This window comes from Dama dama, chromosome 15 (genome assembly GCF_033118175.1).
Source record: "Dama dama isolate Ldn47 chromosome 15, ASM3311817v1, whole genome shotgun sequence".
Taxonomy (NCBI): domain Eukaryota; kingdom Metazoa; phylum Chordata; class Mammalia; order Artiodactyla; family Cervidae; genus Dama; species Dama dama.
The window spans coordinates 41,620,315-41,639,820 of NC_083695.1; positions in this window are offsets into that span (position 1 = coordinate 41,620,315).

The following is a 19,506-nucleotide window of genomic DNA, read 5'->3' on the forward strand; positions in this document are numbered from 1 at the left end:
TTCTCATGTCACATATATCTTTACACTGTTGAGCTCTGACCTCATCGAGTGCCTCACACCCACCCCATACACCATCCTCAATAACCACCCAAACAGCACAAAGCCAAAAACCACTCACCACCATTCTCTCTTGCACATACATCCACTCTACTAATTTACTGTTTAAAAATCAAAAGTAGCTTCTACTTATTGTTTGTTTGTTCAGTTGGCCCAGTCATGTCCTACTCTTTGCAACCCCGTGGACTGCAGCACACCAGGCTTCCTTGTCCCTCACCATCTCCCGGAGTTTGCCCAAGTTCATGTTCATTGCATCAGTGATGCCATCCAGCCATCTCATCCTCTGACGCTCTCTTCTCCTCCTGCACTCAATCTTTCCCAGCAACAAGGGCTTTTCCAATGAGTTGTCTGTTCACAACATCAGGTGATCAAAACACTGGAGCTTCAGCATCAGTTCTTCCAGTGACTATTCAGGGTTGATCTTCCTTAAGATTGACTAGTTTGATCTCCTTGCTGTCCAAGTGACTTTCAGGAGTCTTCCCCAGCACTGCAGTTTGAAGGCATAAATTCTTCAGCATTCCACCTTCTTTACAGTCCAGCTTTCACAACTGTATGTGACCATGTACCCTATTAACAGCTTATAACTCACTTAAGTTCATTTAATAACAGTGCTACATGTAAATAACATTTATCTCAATCTTCTAGATGTGTAAAGTGGGGTTCAGAAAAGATAAACAGATTCCCCAAGGTCACAGTTATGTAATGTCTCAATCGGATCTGGCATCCCATGAATATCTATGATCAAAATATCACATCACCATCTGGAATATTGGGCATCTTGTAATGTCTTGTTCAGGAGAGAGATGAAGGGTAGGTTCCCCACGTCTTTCCCCTAAGCAGCCTTAGAACCAGGTCTGTGATTTCTGTGGGTGATCAGATTTAAGCATCTTTATTCGGAGGCTTCTCTGAGAAACATCGAGATGAATAAGGCTGTGTTTGTACTTGTGTCACGGTTTTAGGTGGCTCAGAAAACATGTTGTAAATGATGTCTGAAATAGAATATTCTCAGTTCGGAACTCCAGGATTTCATGGTGAGAATCTAACTTCCTGTTGGGTACTAGGTATTTTTGTTCATGATTCAATTTAGACACAGCATGAACCCTGCCTGTGTCTCTCTCTACAACCTTCCCACATTCTAATCCCAAGAAATTACCCAAAGTAATATTTGGAGTTATGGAGTCCTAAATGTGCTTGTTTGAAAAAAAAAATTTTAAAGGGTCAAGGGAATTTTAAGACTACAAATTTTGTTTCAGATTTTTTTAAAAAGCCCTCTAAATGACCTTCTGATTGAGACTGATTGAGTCAGTCAGACTGATTGAGTTTCAACAGGATACCATAGACTTGGTGGTTTATAAACAACAGAAATTCATTCCTCACACTTTGGAAGCTGAGAAATCTAAAATCAAGGTGCTAGCAGATTTATGTTTGGTAAGAACTCACTTCCTACTTCATAGAAGTCTGTCTTCTTGCTGTATCCTCACATGATGAAAGTGGCTAGGGAATTATCTGGAGTCTCTTTCTAAAAGACACTATATGACTCAAGGAACTCAAACTGGTGCTCTGTAACCACCTAGAGGGGTGGGGAGGGGTGGGAGGTATGAGGGAGGTTCAGAGGGGACACATGTATACCTATGGCTGATTCATGTTGATGTATGGTAGAAACTAACACAATATTGTAAAGCAATTATCTGCCAATTAAAAAAATATATATAGATATATTTTAAAGTCACTAATTTTATTAATGAAGGTTTCACTCTCATGACCAAAGGCCCCATCTCCAAATACCATCTCAATGGGAATAAGGCCTAAACATATGAATTTGGTGGGAGCACAAGCATATAGCCTATAGCATTTGCCTTATTTGAAAAAACAACAACAACAAAACAAAAATTGACACAAAATCTATGATGAAAACCAAACAGGCAATGTATTGATGTTGCTAGGAAAGGCAATTTAGTGGGTTTAAGAACTAACTACAATGTCGTGGAGGGGCAACACAACTTCATTTCCTGGAGTTTGTCTTGTTATCTTCTCATACATTGGTTTTTCAACTTGTTTGATGTAAGGATATTTTATCTTATTTCCCACCTCCCACTTCCTGATAATCTTGATTTAGTCCAAGAATATTTGAACACATCTACTAGATGTCTAGCCTTGTGTAAGGGGCTCAGCATTTAGTACGCAACTTGTCACCACAATCCCTATGAATCAGGTATTATTTCCAATGAGAAAGCAGGGGCTCAAAGAGGTCAAACTACTTGCACAAGTTCATGGAAATAGTTAACAACAGAATAGATATAGCTGCATGATCTACCTAAAAATCACTGAACTAGAGGACCTGTCTAATACTACAGTTGTCAAAAACCACCCACTCCAGTTTTCCCACACTAAAAATATTAAGAAAATTAATGGGCAAGAATCTGTTCATGTTTCCTATTTGCCTTCATCATATTTACTGCTGAAATACTTTTAGGAACCTCTGTTCTAGAGATCAACAGAATATTATGTCTTAATTTATCTAATTGCAAGATAATTCTTACCTCTGAGGTCCATACATACAAAGCACTTTCAGTAAGAATGTAAATCAGATCTTCTCAGAATGTTCAAGATCATTTATTCATACTCTGTCAGTTCAATAACACCAAGAGCTGTACTTCCCTAGTGGCTTAGTGGTTAAGTATCTGCTTGCCAGTGCAGGGCGCACAGGTTCGATCCTTACTCCAGGAAAATTTCACATGCCACGGGGCAATTAAGCCCATGCCCTACAACTACTGAGCCTGCGCTCTAGAGCCTGCAAGTCGTAACTACTGGGCCTCACGCCCTAGAGACTGTGCTCTGCAATAAGAGAAGCCACTGCAGTGACAAGCTCGCATCCGGCAAACAGAGAGTAGTTCCCACTCGCCACAACTAAAGAAAGCCCATGCAGCAGCAAAGACCCAGCACAGGCAAAAGTAAATAAATTAATTACACAAAATTTAAAACAGCTAAGATTGAGTAAGCCTTTTCTATGAAATAAGACTTCCCAAATGGCTCAGTAGTAAAGAATCCACCTGCATGTGCAGGAGATGCAGGTTCGATCCTGGGTTGGGAAGATCCCCTGGAGAAGGGAATGGCCACACACTCCAGTATTCTTGCCTGGAAAATCCCATGGACAGAGGAGCCTGGCAGGCTACCAAGTCCATGAATCCACAGAGTCAGACATAACATAGTGACTAAACAACAACAACAACATTAAATATATAAAGCAGGGTGATACATGTTTTTGCATATTTGCCTCATTCAAGTCTCCCAACAATGCTATCATTATTTACTTTTCACGGAGAAAAAAAAAAAATTTGAGTATTTGAAAAGTTTGCATCAAGGGTAGAGCAAGATACAAACTTACTTCAGTCCAACTTTAAGGCCTCCATATAACATTTATCCTACTGCAGAAAGAGAAGATCATGACTCACAGAACATACAAATTTTATTGCTGAGCTGGGATAAGAATGCACGTCCTTATAGGCCCACTGCAAACTGTACTCTGCCTTCAGATATCTTAAGATTTTAGATGTATCTTTATGGTTAAGCTGACAATGCTAAGACCCAGTCTATAGAAGAAATGCCTCAAACTTGAACATTTCAGATCCATAGCATTTCCACATGCCTCTTGGACTGGTTATCATTTAGAATGACCTCCTGGCAATACTAATCTCTGAAATAAATAACAACAGCAATGATTATAATAACACAAATGATTGATAATGATAATGATGTTGAATATGATATTACCATTATAGGTTCCATTCCAAGGAACCTCATTTGCCAGAAAGAATGGGTTGAGGGGAGAGCAAACAGGAAATCTGCAATGAGGAGGCTTAGCTGGTAAATTACCACATGTGAATCTGCTTTGATTTTTGCATTTGCTATAAGACCATTTGAATTCTAAATGGCGCTTCAATTCAGAATGTGTGAAATCTGAAATTTGCATTGCTCAAGTCATACAACTGAGCTCTGATAAATAACCTCAGGTAATTGGAGACAATGCACTGTTAAGACTATTTTTGTTTCCATCTACACGTGAGGCCAATTTTAAAAGACAGATTTCCTTTTAGAAAGGAAAGACTGACCTAGCCCTGAAAGACTGGCCTAGACTGGAAGATGGCAATGCAAACACCATGACCAGCAGTACAACAGTGATCGTTGTTAAAAACAGTTTTAATGGAGTTCCTCATTTGATTTATTTAACAGCCATGCCTTGTAAGTCAGTTAGACAGAGATTTCAAGCTTTGCTGACACTTGGGGTATGTTCACAGGCCCCTCTGGTCTCTGTAATCTTTCTCAGGCTTCATTTCCATAATGGATGAATATTTATTCTCCAAAACATTTTATAAGCAAAACAGTCCTGCCTCAGAAGGAAAACTTAATTTTCAGAAAAAAAGAAATAAAAAAGCTAATCTCTGAGAAAGAAGATTGAGACTCAGCATCCCAAATCAAAAGAGACTCGGGGTACAATCTGAGGCAGTGACTCAGGCATCAAAATATGGAATATTATGGCAGCTGAAGAAATGTCTTTTCATAAAGGAATATTTCTTATCTCCAACTTAATATCTCTTCCAAAAGGAAAAAAAAGGCAGTATCCATGTAATAGGAAATGGCTCTTGCACTCGCAAATTTTTAAAGGATAAAATGTTTCTTATAATCACTGTCCAAAGCTATAGCTTACAACATAAGGTCTCATTGAGAAGATGTATATAAAATAATTAGTTCAACACTCAAGTACCTAAGAAGTGCTATCCTGTGTCTTAACACCTTCTGTCCCAGACAAGTCTCTACTGAGTCCCTGAGACAACATACAGGGATCTTAAACCCTCTCTATGTCAGAGACCAGCATGTGGCTCCTGGGATGAGACACAGACTGACATAAACCTAAGGATGGAAGCAGTCCTCGGGGCCCAAACTTAGTCAGCCTCACAGTATACAGATAGTTTCTGTACATGTTCACCAGCTTCTACTCACATATCTCTGAAATCTAGGTCTTAGATCCACCCAAAGTCAATGAATAGCTAATATACTAGCTAAAACACAGCATCACTAAACTTCCCAAAAGTGACCCAGTACTGCCTCCTTAAAAGAGACAGAAAGGGACATAAAACCTATTTGAAGAAATAAAAGCTAATCCCCAGGAGCCCCTCCTCATCACCCCTATGAATGGATAAAGAAGATGTGGTGTGTATATATAATGGAATATTACTCAGCCATAAAAAGGAATGAAATTGGGTCATTTGTAGAAAGGTGGGTCATTTAGTAGACTCTAGATCTACTAAAACTAAAGAAAACAACAACCACAAAAATGCAGTATAAGCAGAACAACAATAGCAAAAGCAAAAAACGAAACCCCTTTCTTTGTTGATATCTTCTTTCTCTGTGTGTGTGTCTCTGTCTCTGTCTTTCTCTCTCTTTCTGTCCCTCTCTCAAAAATCTGTGTGTCTGACACAACGCAGCATACACACAGCTAATAACAGTAAAAAAGGCTTTGCAATATGATATGATAAGAGAGATCAGAAAGAGCTTTCTTATCCCAAATATATCCTCAATAGTCCTTTTTTATTGGGGCCTGAAAAATCCCATTATTTTATCATTCACTTTTTAATCAAGAATGCTCTCCAAAAAGCCTTTGATCTTTTGAATATATGTTATCATTCACCCACTATTCCATTAATGTGAGTCCATTAGAAATGGGCACCAAAGCAAGGTTCAGTGAAACAAGGCAGCAAGACAATATGAGGAAAGAAAAACACGGTGGCAGTGGTCCTAAGGTATCTGTGTGTGCTAGAGCACCTACTCTTTGTAGCTTCATGAACTGGCCCCAAATCTACCATACAAATAAAGAATTATTTTCAGAACTTAAAATTTGACTGTGTATTTATAACACAAGATCAGCCACCAACACATTTTGTCTTCCTTTAAAATTCACTCATTGTGTGTCATTTATTTATTCACTCAAAAATATTTTGACCACCTTTCATGTATCAGGCATTGTGTCGGAAGTGATTGGAACGGTGGTAAAAAAAGCAGAAGTCATGGTCCATACCCTCACAGATCTTCCTTTCTTCATGAGGAAGAGGACAACTCAGAGCTATGTGAAAATGTGGTAAGTGGTAGGCTAGGCTGCAACGGGAGAAAGAGCAGGATACCCAGGGTAGACTAGGAGAGTCAGGATGGTTGTTTAGCAGACAAGATTTAACTATTGAGGATAAGTAGGAATTATCCAGAAGAGGGGAAGAGTGATGCCTTCACGAACAAAACATCATATGACAGGAACTCAGAAACTGATGGGAAAAGATGGCTTTTGAGACTAGAGAGGTCAGTAAGGGACAGGTCATGAAGTATATCAGTCACATCAAATCAAATCAACAAAACCACTCTACATATTTTAAATCAGACAGAATGTAGCACAGGGATGAATTGCTGGAAATCAGACAGAAAATAGCAACAGCAGGAAGGCTTTGTGCCCTCAAGGTTGAAGGAGCAAATGGAGGAGCCCGAGAACTGGGGTAAAACCAGGAACCACAGTAGACTTCGGGCAAGAGCTAGAAACATTCAGCAGATGGAATATTGCGCAGCCATAAAAAGGAACAAAACTGGGTTACTTGTAGACACATGGATGGACCTCCTCGAGTCTGTCATACAGAGGGAAGTAAATCAGAAAGGGAATGCATATATGCAGAATCTAGAAAAATGGTACAGATGAACCTCTTTGCAGGGAAGGAGTAGAATGCAGATACTGAGAAAGGATGTGTGGACATGGGGAGAGAAAGGGGTGGTGGGCCAACAGAGAGCAGCACTGACACATAAACACCACAGTGTAAAACAGCTAGCTAGTGGGAATGTGCTCTTAGCACAGGGCGCTCAGCTAGTGCTCTGAGATGACCTGGGCCAGGGTGAGAGGGGCTTGGCATGCAGTCCATCAGAAAGTCAAATGTTTAAGGACAGTTATGGATGAAATTTTTTAATTAAGAAATTATATCCAATGCCTTATTTTTATTATTATAAATTTGAAGATGATCTTCACTCCATATTACCAGTGGCAAGACCTGAGAAATAACCTGTGTTCCCTGGGAAAGGACATTGACAATAGTGGATAACAGTCCTCAGGCCTGTCATCATGGAAAGTAGGCAATAGATATCAAGACTTGGGGTAATCGGTGAGGGACAAGGATTGGAGAAGGAGTCTGAAAGGAGAGGCAAAAATACTAAAAATAAAGTTTGCTGACCTTTACGCCAGCTGAGATTTCTATGACCACTCTGATCCACCATCAGTCATTTCTTCCATCTGTGAATCTCCAGACTTGCAGTGTTGACCAGTGGAACCTTCAGAGAGGATACATATGACCAATACTTGACAGTTTGATCCATGTGTGGCTGTAGAGCACTTGAATTGTGGCTAGTGAGCCTGAACCTAGTTTTAAATCTTATCTATTTTGAACAAATTTAAATTCAAATAGGCACATGTGGTCAGTAATAAACACACTAGCCAGCACACCCGAAGCACCTACTGTCAATTTTGTGGTGATGGTCTGGACAGGGTTAAAGTTAAATCTTTCCACGCCCACTGTTTCCCACACTAGCTGCTGACTTTAGGTAAGGTAAGGAGAAGTCGCTCAGTCATGTCCGACTCTGCGACCCCACAGACTGGAGCCTACCAGGCTCTTCTGTCTATGGGATTTTCCAGGCAAGAGTACTGGAGTGGGGTGCCATTTCCTTCTCCAGAGGATCTTCCCGACCTAGGGATCGAACCCAGGTCTCCCACATTGTAGGCAGACGCTTTACTGCCTGAGCCACCAGGGAAGTCATGACTTCAGGTAAGCTGCTGAATAAAAGTGTCCTCCTCTTTAAAAATTAAATAACAGAAGATTCTTCTCAAGGACAGAAAGGATAAAACAGAAAAGTAAGTGAATTACCTAGCTCAGAAGATTCCAGGTTATATGTGTCCTTTCCCCCAGAACTCAAAACTCCCCTTCCTTGTACACTGCTGGGAGTTTTGTAAAAGGCCATTGTGAAATAGCAAGGTGGATTTTTATATCAAAAGTTAAGAACTCCTGACTTTGACTCTTTCAAAATAGTTAACCTCTTTAATATAGCACCGTCACTGCTTAAATCACTTTAGATTAACTTTTTCTCAAAATCATTCCCAGAGATATTTTCTAAGCCATCCAGGAAAACCATTTCATTCACATTTGGTGTCATTTCTAATTTTTGGAGTCATTTTTACATTTTCTCTCTTTCCTAAACTATATATTTTGTATTAAAGCATAGAAGATATAAGAAAATTAAAATTTCCTAAAAGCCTATCAGCAGGAATTAAAAAGTGTTAAAAATCACTTGATGTTACTTTAAAGATTAAAAAAAAATGAATATATTTTATATACAATTTAATGTGCTAAAAATTCTCACATAAACATGTTTAGGGCATAAAGTATTCATTACAACATTTTTTTTTAAACACTACTTGGCAAAATATTCTATCATATGGCTGTATCAAACCATACAAACTATTCCTACATTGACTCCTATTTGTTTTTAAAATAAAAAGAAATATTTCCTAATTTATAAGTCTTAATTTTGAATGTTTTTTGCTTTCTCCATCAACTAAAAGGAATGAAATTGGGTCATTTGTAGCAATGTGGATGGACCTAGAGACTGCCATACTGAGTGAAGTAAGTCAGAAAGAGAAAAAAAAAAAGTGTATATATGTGGAATCTAGACAAACGGTTCATATGAACCTATTTGCAGGGCAAGAATAGAGATGCTGACGTAGGGAAGGGACTTGTGGGCACAGGGCGGGAAGAAGAGGGTGGGACAAATTGAGAAAGCAGCACTGACGTATACACACTGTTTGTGTAAAACAGACAGCTAGCCGGGAGCTGCTGAAGAGGGGACTCAGCTCAGGGCTCTGTGATGACATAAGGGGTGGGATGCGGTGGGATGGAGGTGAGAGTGGGAGAGAGGAGCCTAAGAGGGAAGAAATATAGGGTTCGATCCCTGGTTCGGGAAGATCCCCTGGAGCAGGGCACAGAGCAACCCACTCCAGTATTCTTGCTTGGAGAATCCCACGGACAGAAGAGCCTGGTAGGTTACAGTTCGCAGGGCTGCACAGAGTCGGACACAACTGACGGGACTTCGCACACACGCATAGCTGGCTCATGTTGTCCAGCAGAAACTAACACAACATTCTAAAGCAACTATATTCCAATTTAAAAATGGGGGGGGGGGAATGAATGTTTTTAGCTTTCTCCAAAATGTAGCCTATTCTAAAAGACAAGGAAGGGTAAATAGAATAACAGTTTTCAAATATCTATTATATAACAAGCATATATATGTGTATATATATATACACGTACACACACACACACTCACAAATATATGCTAAATTGCTTCAGTCGTGTCCAACTCAATTTTTCACTATCTATGGACCATAGTCCACCAGGCTCCTCTGTCCATGGGATTCTCCAGGCAACAATACTGGAGTAGGTTGCCGAGCCCTCCTCCAGGGGATCTTCCTGACCCAGGGATTGAACCCACATCTCTTATGTCTCCTGCATTGACAGGTGGGTTCTTTATTAGTAGTAACACATGGGGAGCCTACATATATATGTATACATATATGTATGTATGTATATGTGTATATATACACATACATATATATATATCTGAGATATATGATATATATATAATATTATAGTGTATAGTGAAGTCACTCAGTCATGTCTGACTCTTCGTGACCCCACGGACTGTAGCCCACCAGGCTCCTCTGTCCATGGGATTCTCCAGGCAAGAACACTGAAGTGGGTTGTCATTTCTTTATGCCCCCAATTTTCAGCAGTTTGTAAAAAGGTACTCTTGGAAATTTTGTACCTAAGTCATACATTTAGGAAGTGTCTGAACCAGAGTTTGAGGCCAGGGGTATCTGATTCTCAGTCCTCACATTTTATTACCAGGTTAACAGCAACTGAATGGTCTCAACTGAAATATCACAGTGATGCCAAAATCTTTGTCATCTCTTATAACTTGCAAGACTCTCCAGAATATTTATACAGGCTGCTTTGGCAGAAGAGAAGCAAAGGGATAAAAGTAATTTGGCTCTTTCTAATCACAGACAGAGGATGAGATGGCTAGATGGCATTATCCACTCGATGGATATGGGTTTGGGTAGACTCCGGCAGTTGGTGATGGACAGAGGAGGCCTGGCGTGCTGCGATTCATGGGGTCGCAAAGAGTCGGACACGAGTGAGCAACTGAACTGAACTGATCTGATCTGATCACAGAACTTGTACATAAAACCAAAATCTTTTTTTGTTTTTAAACATGAGCCTTTCAGAAGAGTGTCCCTGTCAAATGTGCCTGAACACATCAGTCAATTCTGTGGCAGCATTTCACTCCCCTTGGCAACTGGGACCTTTCTGTCAAAGCCCACAGTGACAGTTTAAGCCATTTTAATTAACAGATGCCATTATACTGGAAATGCCAATCAGTCCTGTTCTCCCTTTCATGGTTTCCCAAAGACTGGAGCTGATATCACTGCAGGCAGTGTGATACTAGGCCTCGGGCTAGCAGTGGCCAGTATTTCAAACTGTTGTTATTCAGTGGCCCAGTCGTGTCCAGCTCTTTGCAAGATAGTCAGGCTTCCTTGGGCTTCCCCGTACTTTGTTATCTCCCAGAATTTGCTCAGATTCACGTCCATTGAGTCAGTGATGCCATCCAACCATCTCAACCTCTGTCACCCCCTTCTCCTCCTGCCCTCAATCTTTCCCAGCATCAGAGTATTTCCAGTGAGTCAGCTCTTTGCATCAGGTGGCCAAAGTGTTAGAGCTTCAGCTTCAGCATCAGTCCTTCCAATGAATATTCAGGGTTGATTTCCTTTAGGACTAACTAGTTTGATCGTTTTGCTGTCCAAGGGACTCTGAAGGGCCTTCTACAACACCACAGTTCTAAAGTATCAATTCTTTGGCACTCAGCCTTCCTTATGGTCCAGCTCTCACATCCATACATGACTACTGGAAAAAACATAGCTTTGACTATATGGACCTTTGTTGGCAAAGTGATGTCTCTGCTTTCTAAGATACTGTCTAGGTTTGTCATAGCTTTTCTTCCAGAGAGCAAGCATCTTAAAATTTCACGGCACAGTCAATGTCCACAGTGATTTCAGACTGAGCCTGCCATAAACCAGACTGGATTAGGAATGAACTTGAGGAAAAGATACAAAAGCTTTAAAACTTCTCCAAGAAACACTCATGGACGCTAGTGGTAAAGAACCCACCTGCCAATACAGGAGACGTGTGTTTGATCCCTGGGTCAGGAAGATACACTGGAGTAGGAAATGGCAACCCACTCCAGTATTCTTGTCTGGAAAATTCCAAGGACATAGGAGCCTGGTGGGCTACAGGCCATAGGGCTGCAAAGAGTTGGACATGACTGAGCAACTGAGCATGCACACACAACAAACACTCATAACCAGAAGTTTTTCCAGTGTCTAGGATTTTTGTTTCAGGGAGGAAAGGAGTTGGACAGCTATTATTTTCCTTTTAACAAAAGAAATTTGTTTAACAAAATCTTGTTTAACAAAAGATCTTTGCAGGTTTCTAGCTCTCACAGCTCATCAAAACCCTCCCCAAATGGAGGGCCCTTTAAGGTGGTAATGTTTCTGGGGGGAAATATGAAAGAACGTGTGGATACAAGTGACATAAATTTAGCTGATTTATGGCTTTTGAGAAATAAAGATGAATACATTTATAAAATGCAGCAGCAGATTAAGACATCATCCAGGAAACATGTACATTAAATGTTTTGAATGACAATTTTGGGAGTTTCTGACAGATAATGGTTTATCTGTCACTATATATTTTCATTATATTTATGAAATAGAAATATAAATTTAAATATAAATTTATCCGTCATATTTATTATATATAAAAGACTACTTATTTTCTGTTCCATGTGACTCAAACTAAAAAGGAGTTTATTTGTGTATAGAATAGGAGGAAAAAGTTTCAGGATGCAACTCACATAAAAGCCTGACTTTGAAATCTTGTCCTGATAAAACTGCAAATAATATATTGGGCCACTGCTTCTTGTTCTTTGAGACACAACATAATAGGTAAGAACATCTGCTGTGGAACCTATGTCTACTTGGGTTGGAATCCTGGCTCAAGCACCTGCTCTGTGACTTTGAGCCACTTAACTTCTTTGTATCTCAGCTTCTTCATTTATTAAGTGGGGTTAGTCACAGCCCCTACTTCCTAGGGATGTCACTATATATGTGCCATTTCAAGCAGTGTCTGAAACAATCTGGTAAGCCCCATATAAGAATGCATCACAACACAATTTTTTTAATACATTTTCCTGTTCTGCTTTCTCACCTGACCATTGCAAAATGAGCAGCTTCAGGCAATACGGGCACAAAAGTATTTCATCTCTCAAGTCTCTTACTCTGCTCTAATTCTTTTCGGCTTTTCAGTGGATACCTCAGGCTGAACATCCATGTTTTCCCTGCCCTTCTACTTACAAGTTCGTGTGTACTGGCAACCATCCCTTGTTTTATCCAGAAGCCTCCCTTTGTCCCTCCTTCCATTCAAGGTGAACCCTTTGGCCCTCCCTTGCTTTATATCTTCCTTGGGAACCTTAAGATCCCAGTCTCCTTGCTCAGCCACATCTCAGCTTGTTGTGCCTTCACTGTATAAACTAGCTTGAGTCACAGGTTTAACAAGACTCTTCCAACCCCATCCTCCCTCCTGTCTACAGCCTTTTCTAACTCCTATCACAACAGCAGTCCAGGTTGAAAAAACTTCTGCCATTTTTTTTCCAACAAAGACTTTGGACTTCTGGCCCCAGGTGAGATGGACCTCTTCTTCTTCAGCCCATCTAGTAATGAGAATTTTTTTTAATAAACAAAGATAAGGAAATTACCTATTTTGAGGATTGAAAAATATCAATCCTTAGCAATGCAAAGAGCATGGCAATGCAAAAAATAGATTTCACGGAAAAAGGTTAGCATTCTTAGCCTGAACCAGATCCAGTCATTGTTTTGTAAAAGTCTGAAAGTAAGATCCCAAGGAAATTGAAGATTTCAGAGATAAGAATTCTCACATGCCTTAGGTAAGGAGGGAGAAACAATTGTGAGAATAAAAGAAAGAAGAAGAAATAAACTTCTTTATTCTAAGCCAAGTTCATTCTCAACCTCTGCTCCTGACAGTTGTCCACTATGGATATTAGAAGGAAGAATGAAACAGTTATGTTATGAGTCTTCTTTTCAAGAAAACTGAATGTCTTCTTTAGTTTCTTAGTGTAACCAAACTGGGGACTTCTCTCTCTCTCTCTCAAAAAAAAAAAAAAAAATATATATATATATATATATATATATATACGCACACACACACACATATATATATATCTTTAACACATGAAATAAATAGGAAAATACGCTTTTCTTAATTTCAATTCATCTTGGTTATTCCATTAACCAAATTATACCACTTTCTAAATATTCTTGACTGAAAAATTCCCCTGATTCACTAAACCTCCCCACGTCTAGTGATATTAAAAAAATAAAGAGCCAGCAGATCACTATAGAGACTATAAGTTATTTTCCAAGTGTCTTGTCACAGTTTGAAGATATTTTCATCAGCAAACTGCCAATTTTATAAACTGTTGAAGATCTATTCCTGAATCATCCATTACTCAATTGCAGAAGAGGTAAACAGAAGTGGCAGATGGATTGACCAATGTCACCATACAGCTAAGATTATTAACAAATCAAAACATTCTAAAGTCCTGGGCAGTTAGTTATCCTACAATAGAACCCAAGGGAAACGGGGGATCAGCATTACTTCTTTAATGTAAAAACAATGCTTCTTCTAAACTTACATTGTAATAAACATAATGTTGCATGGGCAGGGTTCTCAGAGCTCATCTCAGGTCTTATGGAAGTTAAAAGTGAGACAGACCTATAGTAAAATTCATAATTCTAGGTGATATTGCTATTCCCAGTCTCTCAGGGTCAGTCCTCACCCAGAGCCCCACTCGGTTCTTCATGTCCTGTTGACAACATTCATATGACTCCCCCACAAAGCAGCACTCATGATTTAACTTTTTATTTCAGCAGCATTGTTGTACTGTTGTGTAACGATATCATGCAAGCACAGAGAAGGGAAGACGGTAATGAGGGACACAAGCAGACTGCTATAAAACCCATAGGGTGGAACCTGGAACTCACTTTGAATTACCTTGCCATCTGGGGGGATAAACGTATAGATCCTGGTTAACATCTTGTGCATTGATTTCCTCACAGTGTTTTTAAACAAGAGCGCATATGAGTTTGGTTCCTGTCAATCCTGGGGAGAGTGCCATGGTTTCGGTCACATTTGCATCTCTTTTCCACTATCAACACACTGAAATATGTCTGCTTCTACAGACATACAGTAGAATGAAGGAGCTAGGCTTATCTGCAGGTCAAAAGTCCTAGCTCACTGATGACAGGAAGCACATGATCTCTGTGAATCAAGCACAGTTGCCTAAATTAAAAATTCTCTCTCAGCATGGCCCATGTTATACTTTTACATTATGAAGCTGGATTAAGCAGTTGTGCAGGAATTGGCTCTTAGAAAAATGTCAAGTACAGTTCTGCTTTGGCTGGACTAAATGATCACAGCATCAGCCAAGAGCCATGGAAAGTGGGTACATCTCTCAGGACAGGGAGTGGGGACAAAAATGCAAATTTAAAGGCTGCAGTGTGTCCTGGGAATTTCGGAGCTCATGGTAAATTGTTGACTATCCCTGAACACAAAGTCAAAAAAGAGGATTCTACACTCTAAATGCTGACTGCCTTTTATTGGGTGTATTTCAGTGAAATGTAAACATTTTCATATGGAAATTTTACTATTTATTTGGCATAATCTCTCTCTCTCCCCTCTCCCCAACTGCTCTCTCCCTCTGTCCCTCTCTTTCCTTCCCTCTCCTATTTATATCCTTTACCTTTCATGGAGTCTGCCTCATGAATGATGGTATGACTTATCTGCAGGACTCCAGGCAATATTTGATTTCTCTCAACAGGGACTTAGTGGCTTCTTTCATAATTTTTAAGCTCCCAAACTCACTTCCTTCTCCTCACTTTCAGATAAGAGCTTGCCTCCTGTTTTACTGATATAACTTGAGTTTGGGGAAACTAGTCAGCAACTCTCTATGTCAGAGATCAACATTACCAGTCACTCAGACTCAATTCTCCCTGAACCCCATTCAATTCTTAGTATCCTTTGACAATTGATTTAACCCAAATGTAGAAATGAATCTGCAGACACCATATCATGTTAGTAATAGTTCAACCCCCTCTTTCTTCCCCTCTCTCTTCTCAATTGTGTGATAGAGAATTGGGGAAGAAAATGTTTAGGAACATTTCTCTATATTCTCCCCATTAATAAATACATAACATTTGCTAATGCAATGGATAGTCTGCTGGCGTTGGTTCAAGTTTTGGCTCTAATATTGTCTCCCTGTTGCAGAACCTCTCTGACCTCCAGTGTTCTCATCTTCAAAGTGGGGATAATAATAATCCAATTTCACAAGTTAGTTCATTCAGTCTACATATATTTATTATACTAACCCTACATCAGCAATTCCTCTAAGTCCCTTATCTGGTTTTAACAAAATTTATCCCATCACAACCTTCAAGATAGGTGGATCCCTAGTTTTTAGATGGGGAAAGAAGAGAAAAGCACTATGTCATTAAAAGCTGAGCTGATGATGAACATTGCAATGCAGGATGCATTACTGAATCTGGGTTGGAGCCTGGGACTTGGATTCTGAATCTAAGCAGAATCCTACCTTTCTGAATCCTGCATCTACCTTGTAGATGGTACCACCCTCCAGCAGGCTGCATGATTCTGACACTGTGCAGTAGACGCTAAAGCATTAACTAGGGTAGTTTAATACACATTGATTCCTCCCTGGCCCAGTAAATATCTTTCAAGTTAAGCAATCATTCTAGAAACAGCTACCCTCTTGCAAGAGGAGTAAGGGGGAGATGAGTGAAGAAATGATGCTACCATCCTCCTCTCCCTCCCAATAAGATGGCGAGAAAGGGACTTGCACACAACAGCTCTGCTAATTGGTTCTATTGGTTGTATTATCTCAAATTAATAGTGGAAAAATACCTAAGGCTCTAAAGTGGTAAGTTAATTTGCCCAGGATCACCCAACAAAGTAAGTAGTAATTATATTTCTAATGTTTTCTAACTCCAAAGAGCAATCTCATTCACTGTAGCACCTTACATCCTTTGAAAGTCTTAAGGCTACTCACTGATGACTTTTATTGTTTCATCTTATGGCCATGATAGGTCTGCCCCTGTGTTTGGGTGGGGCTGTTTTTCATTTATTTCTTTTCCCAATTCTGTTTTCCTCAGGCTGTTATTATTATGTAGACTTCTGAGCACAGAGAAATCAGCAGTAAGGACAGGGAGATACACTGTATAGTATGTGAGTTTCTCATTATTTGTGCCAAAGGATTTATTCTATAAAAACCACAATGTGCAGATGAGCAAGAGTTGATTGAATCAATTGATAATGGAAAAGCAAAGTAGCAGGATAAAACAAGAAGGTCACCAAATCTTCAGTCAACCTGCAGACTAAGTAGTGTCTTTATTAAGACATCATGAGACTTTAGATAAATTACATCATTTCACTGAGTCTCCATTGTATCAACTATAAAATAAAGCTATTATTTGAACTTCTTATACAAGACATTAGTATATGAGATGGAGCGTGGGGGTCACTGAAACATAAGAGGCCAGTATGAAAAATGGTTTATTGCAGTAATTTATTCACCATTTGGATTCTGGACTGGTCCACACTCATGAAATCACATCCAACTTTCAGAAGACACACAGACACTTTCTGATCTACCAGATCAAAGAAGATGGGTCTGTGATATCAGCAATTAAGAGCATAGCAGATATAGCCTTTTCATCCTGGTATGATCATTCAATGTATCCATCAATACTTCTCTTCATTTTTAGGGATTCAATTTCTATTTTCCAGAGCCTCATTCTACATTGAAAACCACCTAATCTGATCAGTTATCAGCATCAGGGTAGTGTCCAAATCAACTAAATGGAAGCATTCCAGGATAAAGGGTCAAAACCTTCAAGCTCCCAGGGAACTCTTGTTCAGTGCAACTAAGTATCCAGATCAACAGCCAGAACTCAGTGATTCAGCTGTGGGCAATGGAAGGAGCCATGAGGCCCTCAACTGTGCTACACTCTGCACATCTCACAGTGAATTCAAAAGACAGGTAAAAAAATACCTATGTCCCAAACATCAGGAATCATGTTGTCTCAGCAACTAAACTACTATATTATGGATGAGGAAGCTTTTAAAGGCTAACTTAGCATCCTTCCTACTCTTTCAGAACACTACACACAACTAAGGAGAATTTAATTAATTTGTTATTGACCTAACTGCTATGTGTCTCACTGGTTAGAAAAAGAAAGCCATGAGGGTGGTGATTATGAATGTCCTATGTCTTTGGAGCCTACCAGAGTACCTGGCATTGAGTCTCAAAAATCTCTGTTGTGAATTTTTAAATGTGAAGTATTTCAGGACATATCAATATACATTCTTCATTCATTCAGTCAGGTCAGCAGATATTGAGTGTTCATTGTATAGCAGGCTTGATGGCGAAACCATGATAAACAAATTTGGCCTGGAACATTCCCTCTGGTGGGTGAAACAGGCACTAACTCATTATTTCCACAATTAGACATTTAGCTGTAATTATAGATCATTGGATTCAAAGAACAAACACAGTGTGCCCAGAAAACATAATACATGGTCCAAGCTGTGTGAGGAGGATCCAGGGAAAGATTCCCCCACAAAGTGACGTTTTCAGCAAGATGTAAAGAATGGTGAATAATTAATATGAAAAATCGGGGAGAAGAAAGAACATTCCAGAATGACCTGAGATGCAAAAAAGAAGGCTGCATTCAAGGAACTGAAACAAGCCAAGTGAGGCCGTAATAGAAAGAAGGAGCCAGAGTAAGTCCTACAAAACCATTTTGATTACACAGGTGGGAGCTAGCTCCTCCAGGAACTTACAGGTTGAGACTTTTTTCATTATCCCAAGAAGAAGAACAAGCTCTTGAATGGCTTTAAAGAAGAGATTTGTTTTTAAGTGGTCATTCTAACTGCACTAATGATCACAGAGTGAAGAAATAAAACAATGGATGCAAGGGGACTGTTTAGACCATGGAAGTAAAAATGGAATGAGGAAAAAAATGCAGGTGGTTTCTAATTTGGGGAGAAACTGAAGTGGCAAATTTGTTGGAATATGGAAATTGGGATGTGCTGATGAAGACAGAAAATGTTAACAATAAATCCCAAGTTTCTGGCTTGCACCATTCAGATAGAAGCCAGTTCAGACCAAAAATATCCATTAGGCTCAGCAGGCACAGTGAGCCCAGAACATTTTTAGAGACCCATAGAATTATTTTTTAAGTCATAAAAACAAAATGAAAATTTTCAAAGAAAGTACTTAGCTATATGATACTAATATACCCATCTTTCTTATTGCTGTTGTGTCTGACTCTTTGAGACCCCATGGACTGTAGCCCATCAGGCTACTCTGTCCATGGAATTTTCTAGGCAAGAATAACGGAGTGGGTTGCCATTCCCTTCTCTAGGGGATCTTCCCAACCTAGGGATCGATTCCGCATCCCCTGCTTTGTAAAGGCGGATTCTTTACCACTGAGCCACCTGGAAAGACATTCATCTTTATACCACTGCAGTAAAATATAATCTTTACATTTTTTTTAATGGAGGAAGCAAAAATGCCTAGGGCTCAGGAAAGTTCTAATGTAACCCTGGGCCAATTGTCACTGAGACAGAAAACTGGAGGAAGAACAGCTGAGCACTAGGCCAGGGCTGTGGCAGCACAGTGCAGGTCCGTTCCAACACCAGTTTGAGTTTGAGGTACCTGTGACCCATTCAAGTGCAGATGACAAAAAGTCCTTTATATACACAACTTAAAATGACTATGGTGTTCTTGAACTTAGAGTTACTGGAGGTGGAGAAGAGGGAATAGTTAGTGAATTTGGGCTGGACATGTACACATTGCCATATTTAAAATGGATAACCAACAAGGACCTAGAGGATAGCACAGCGAACTCTGCTCAGTATTACGTGACAACCTAAATAGGAAAAAAAAAATGAAAAAAAATAGATATGTATATATGTATATGTATAATTGAATCACTTTGCTATTCACCTGAAACTAACACAACATTGTTTATCAACTATACTCCAATATAAATTAACATGTTAAAAGGGGGAAAAAATGACTATGGTGTTCTCAATTTCCAAAACAAATGAAGCAATGTTGTATATGGGGTTATGAAATAATGAATGTCAGCTCCAAATCCACCAC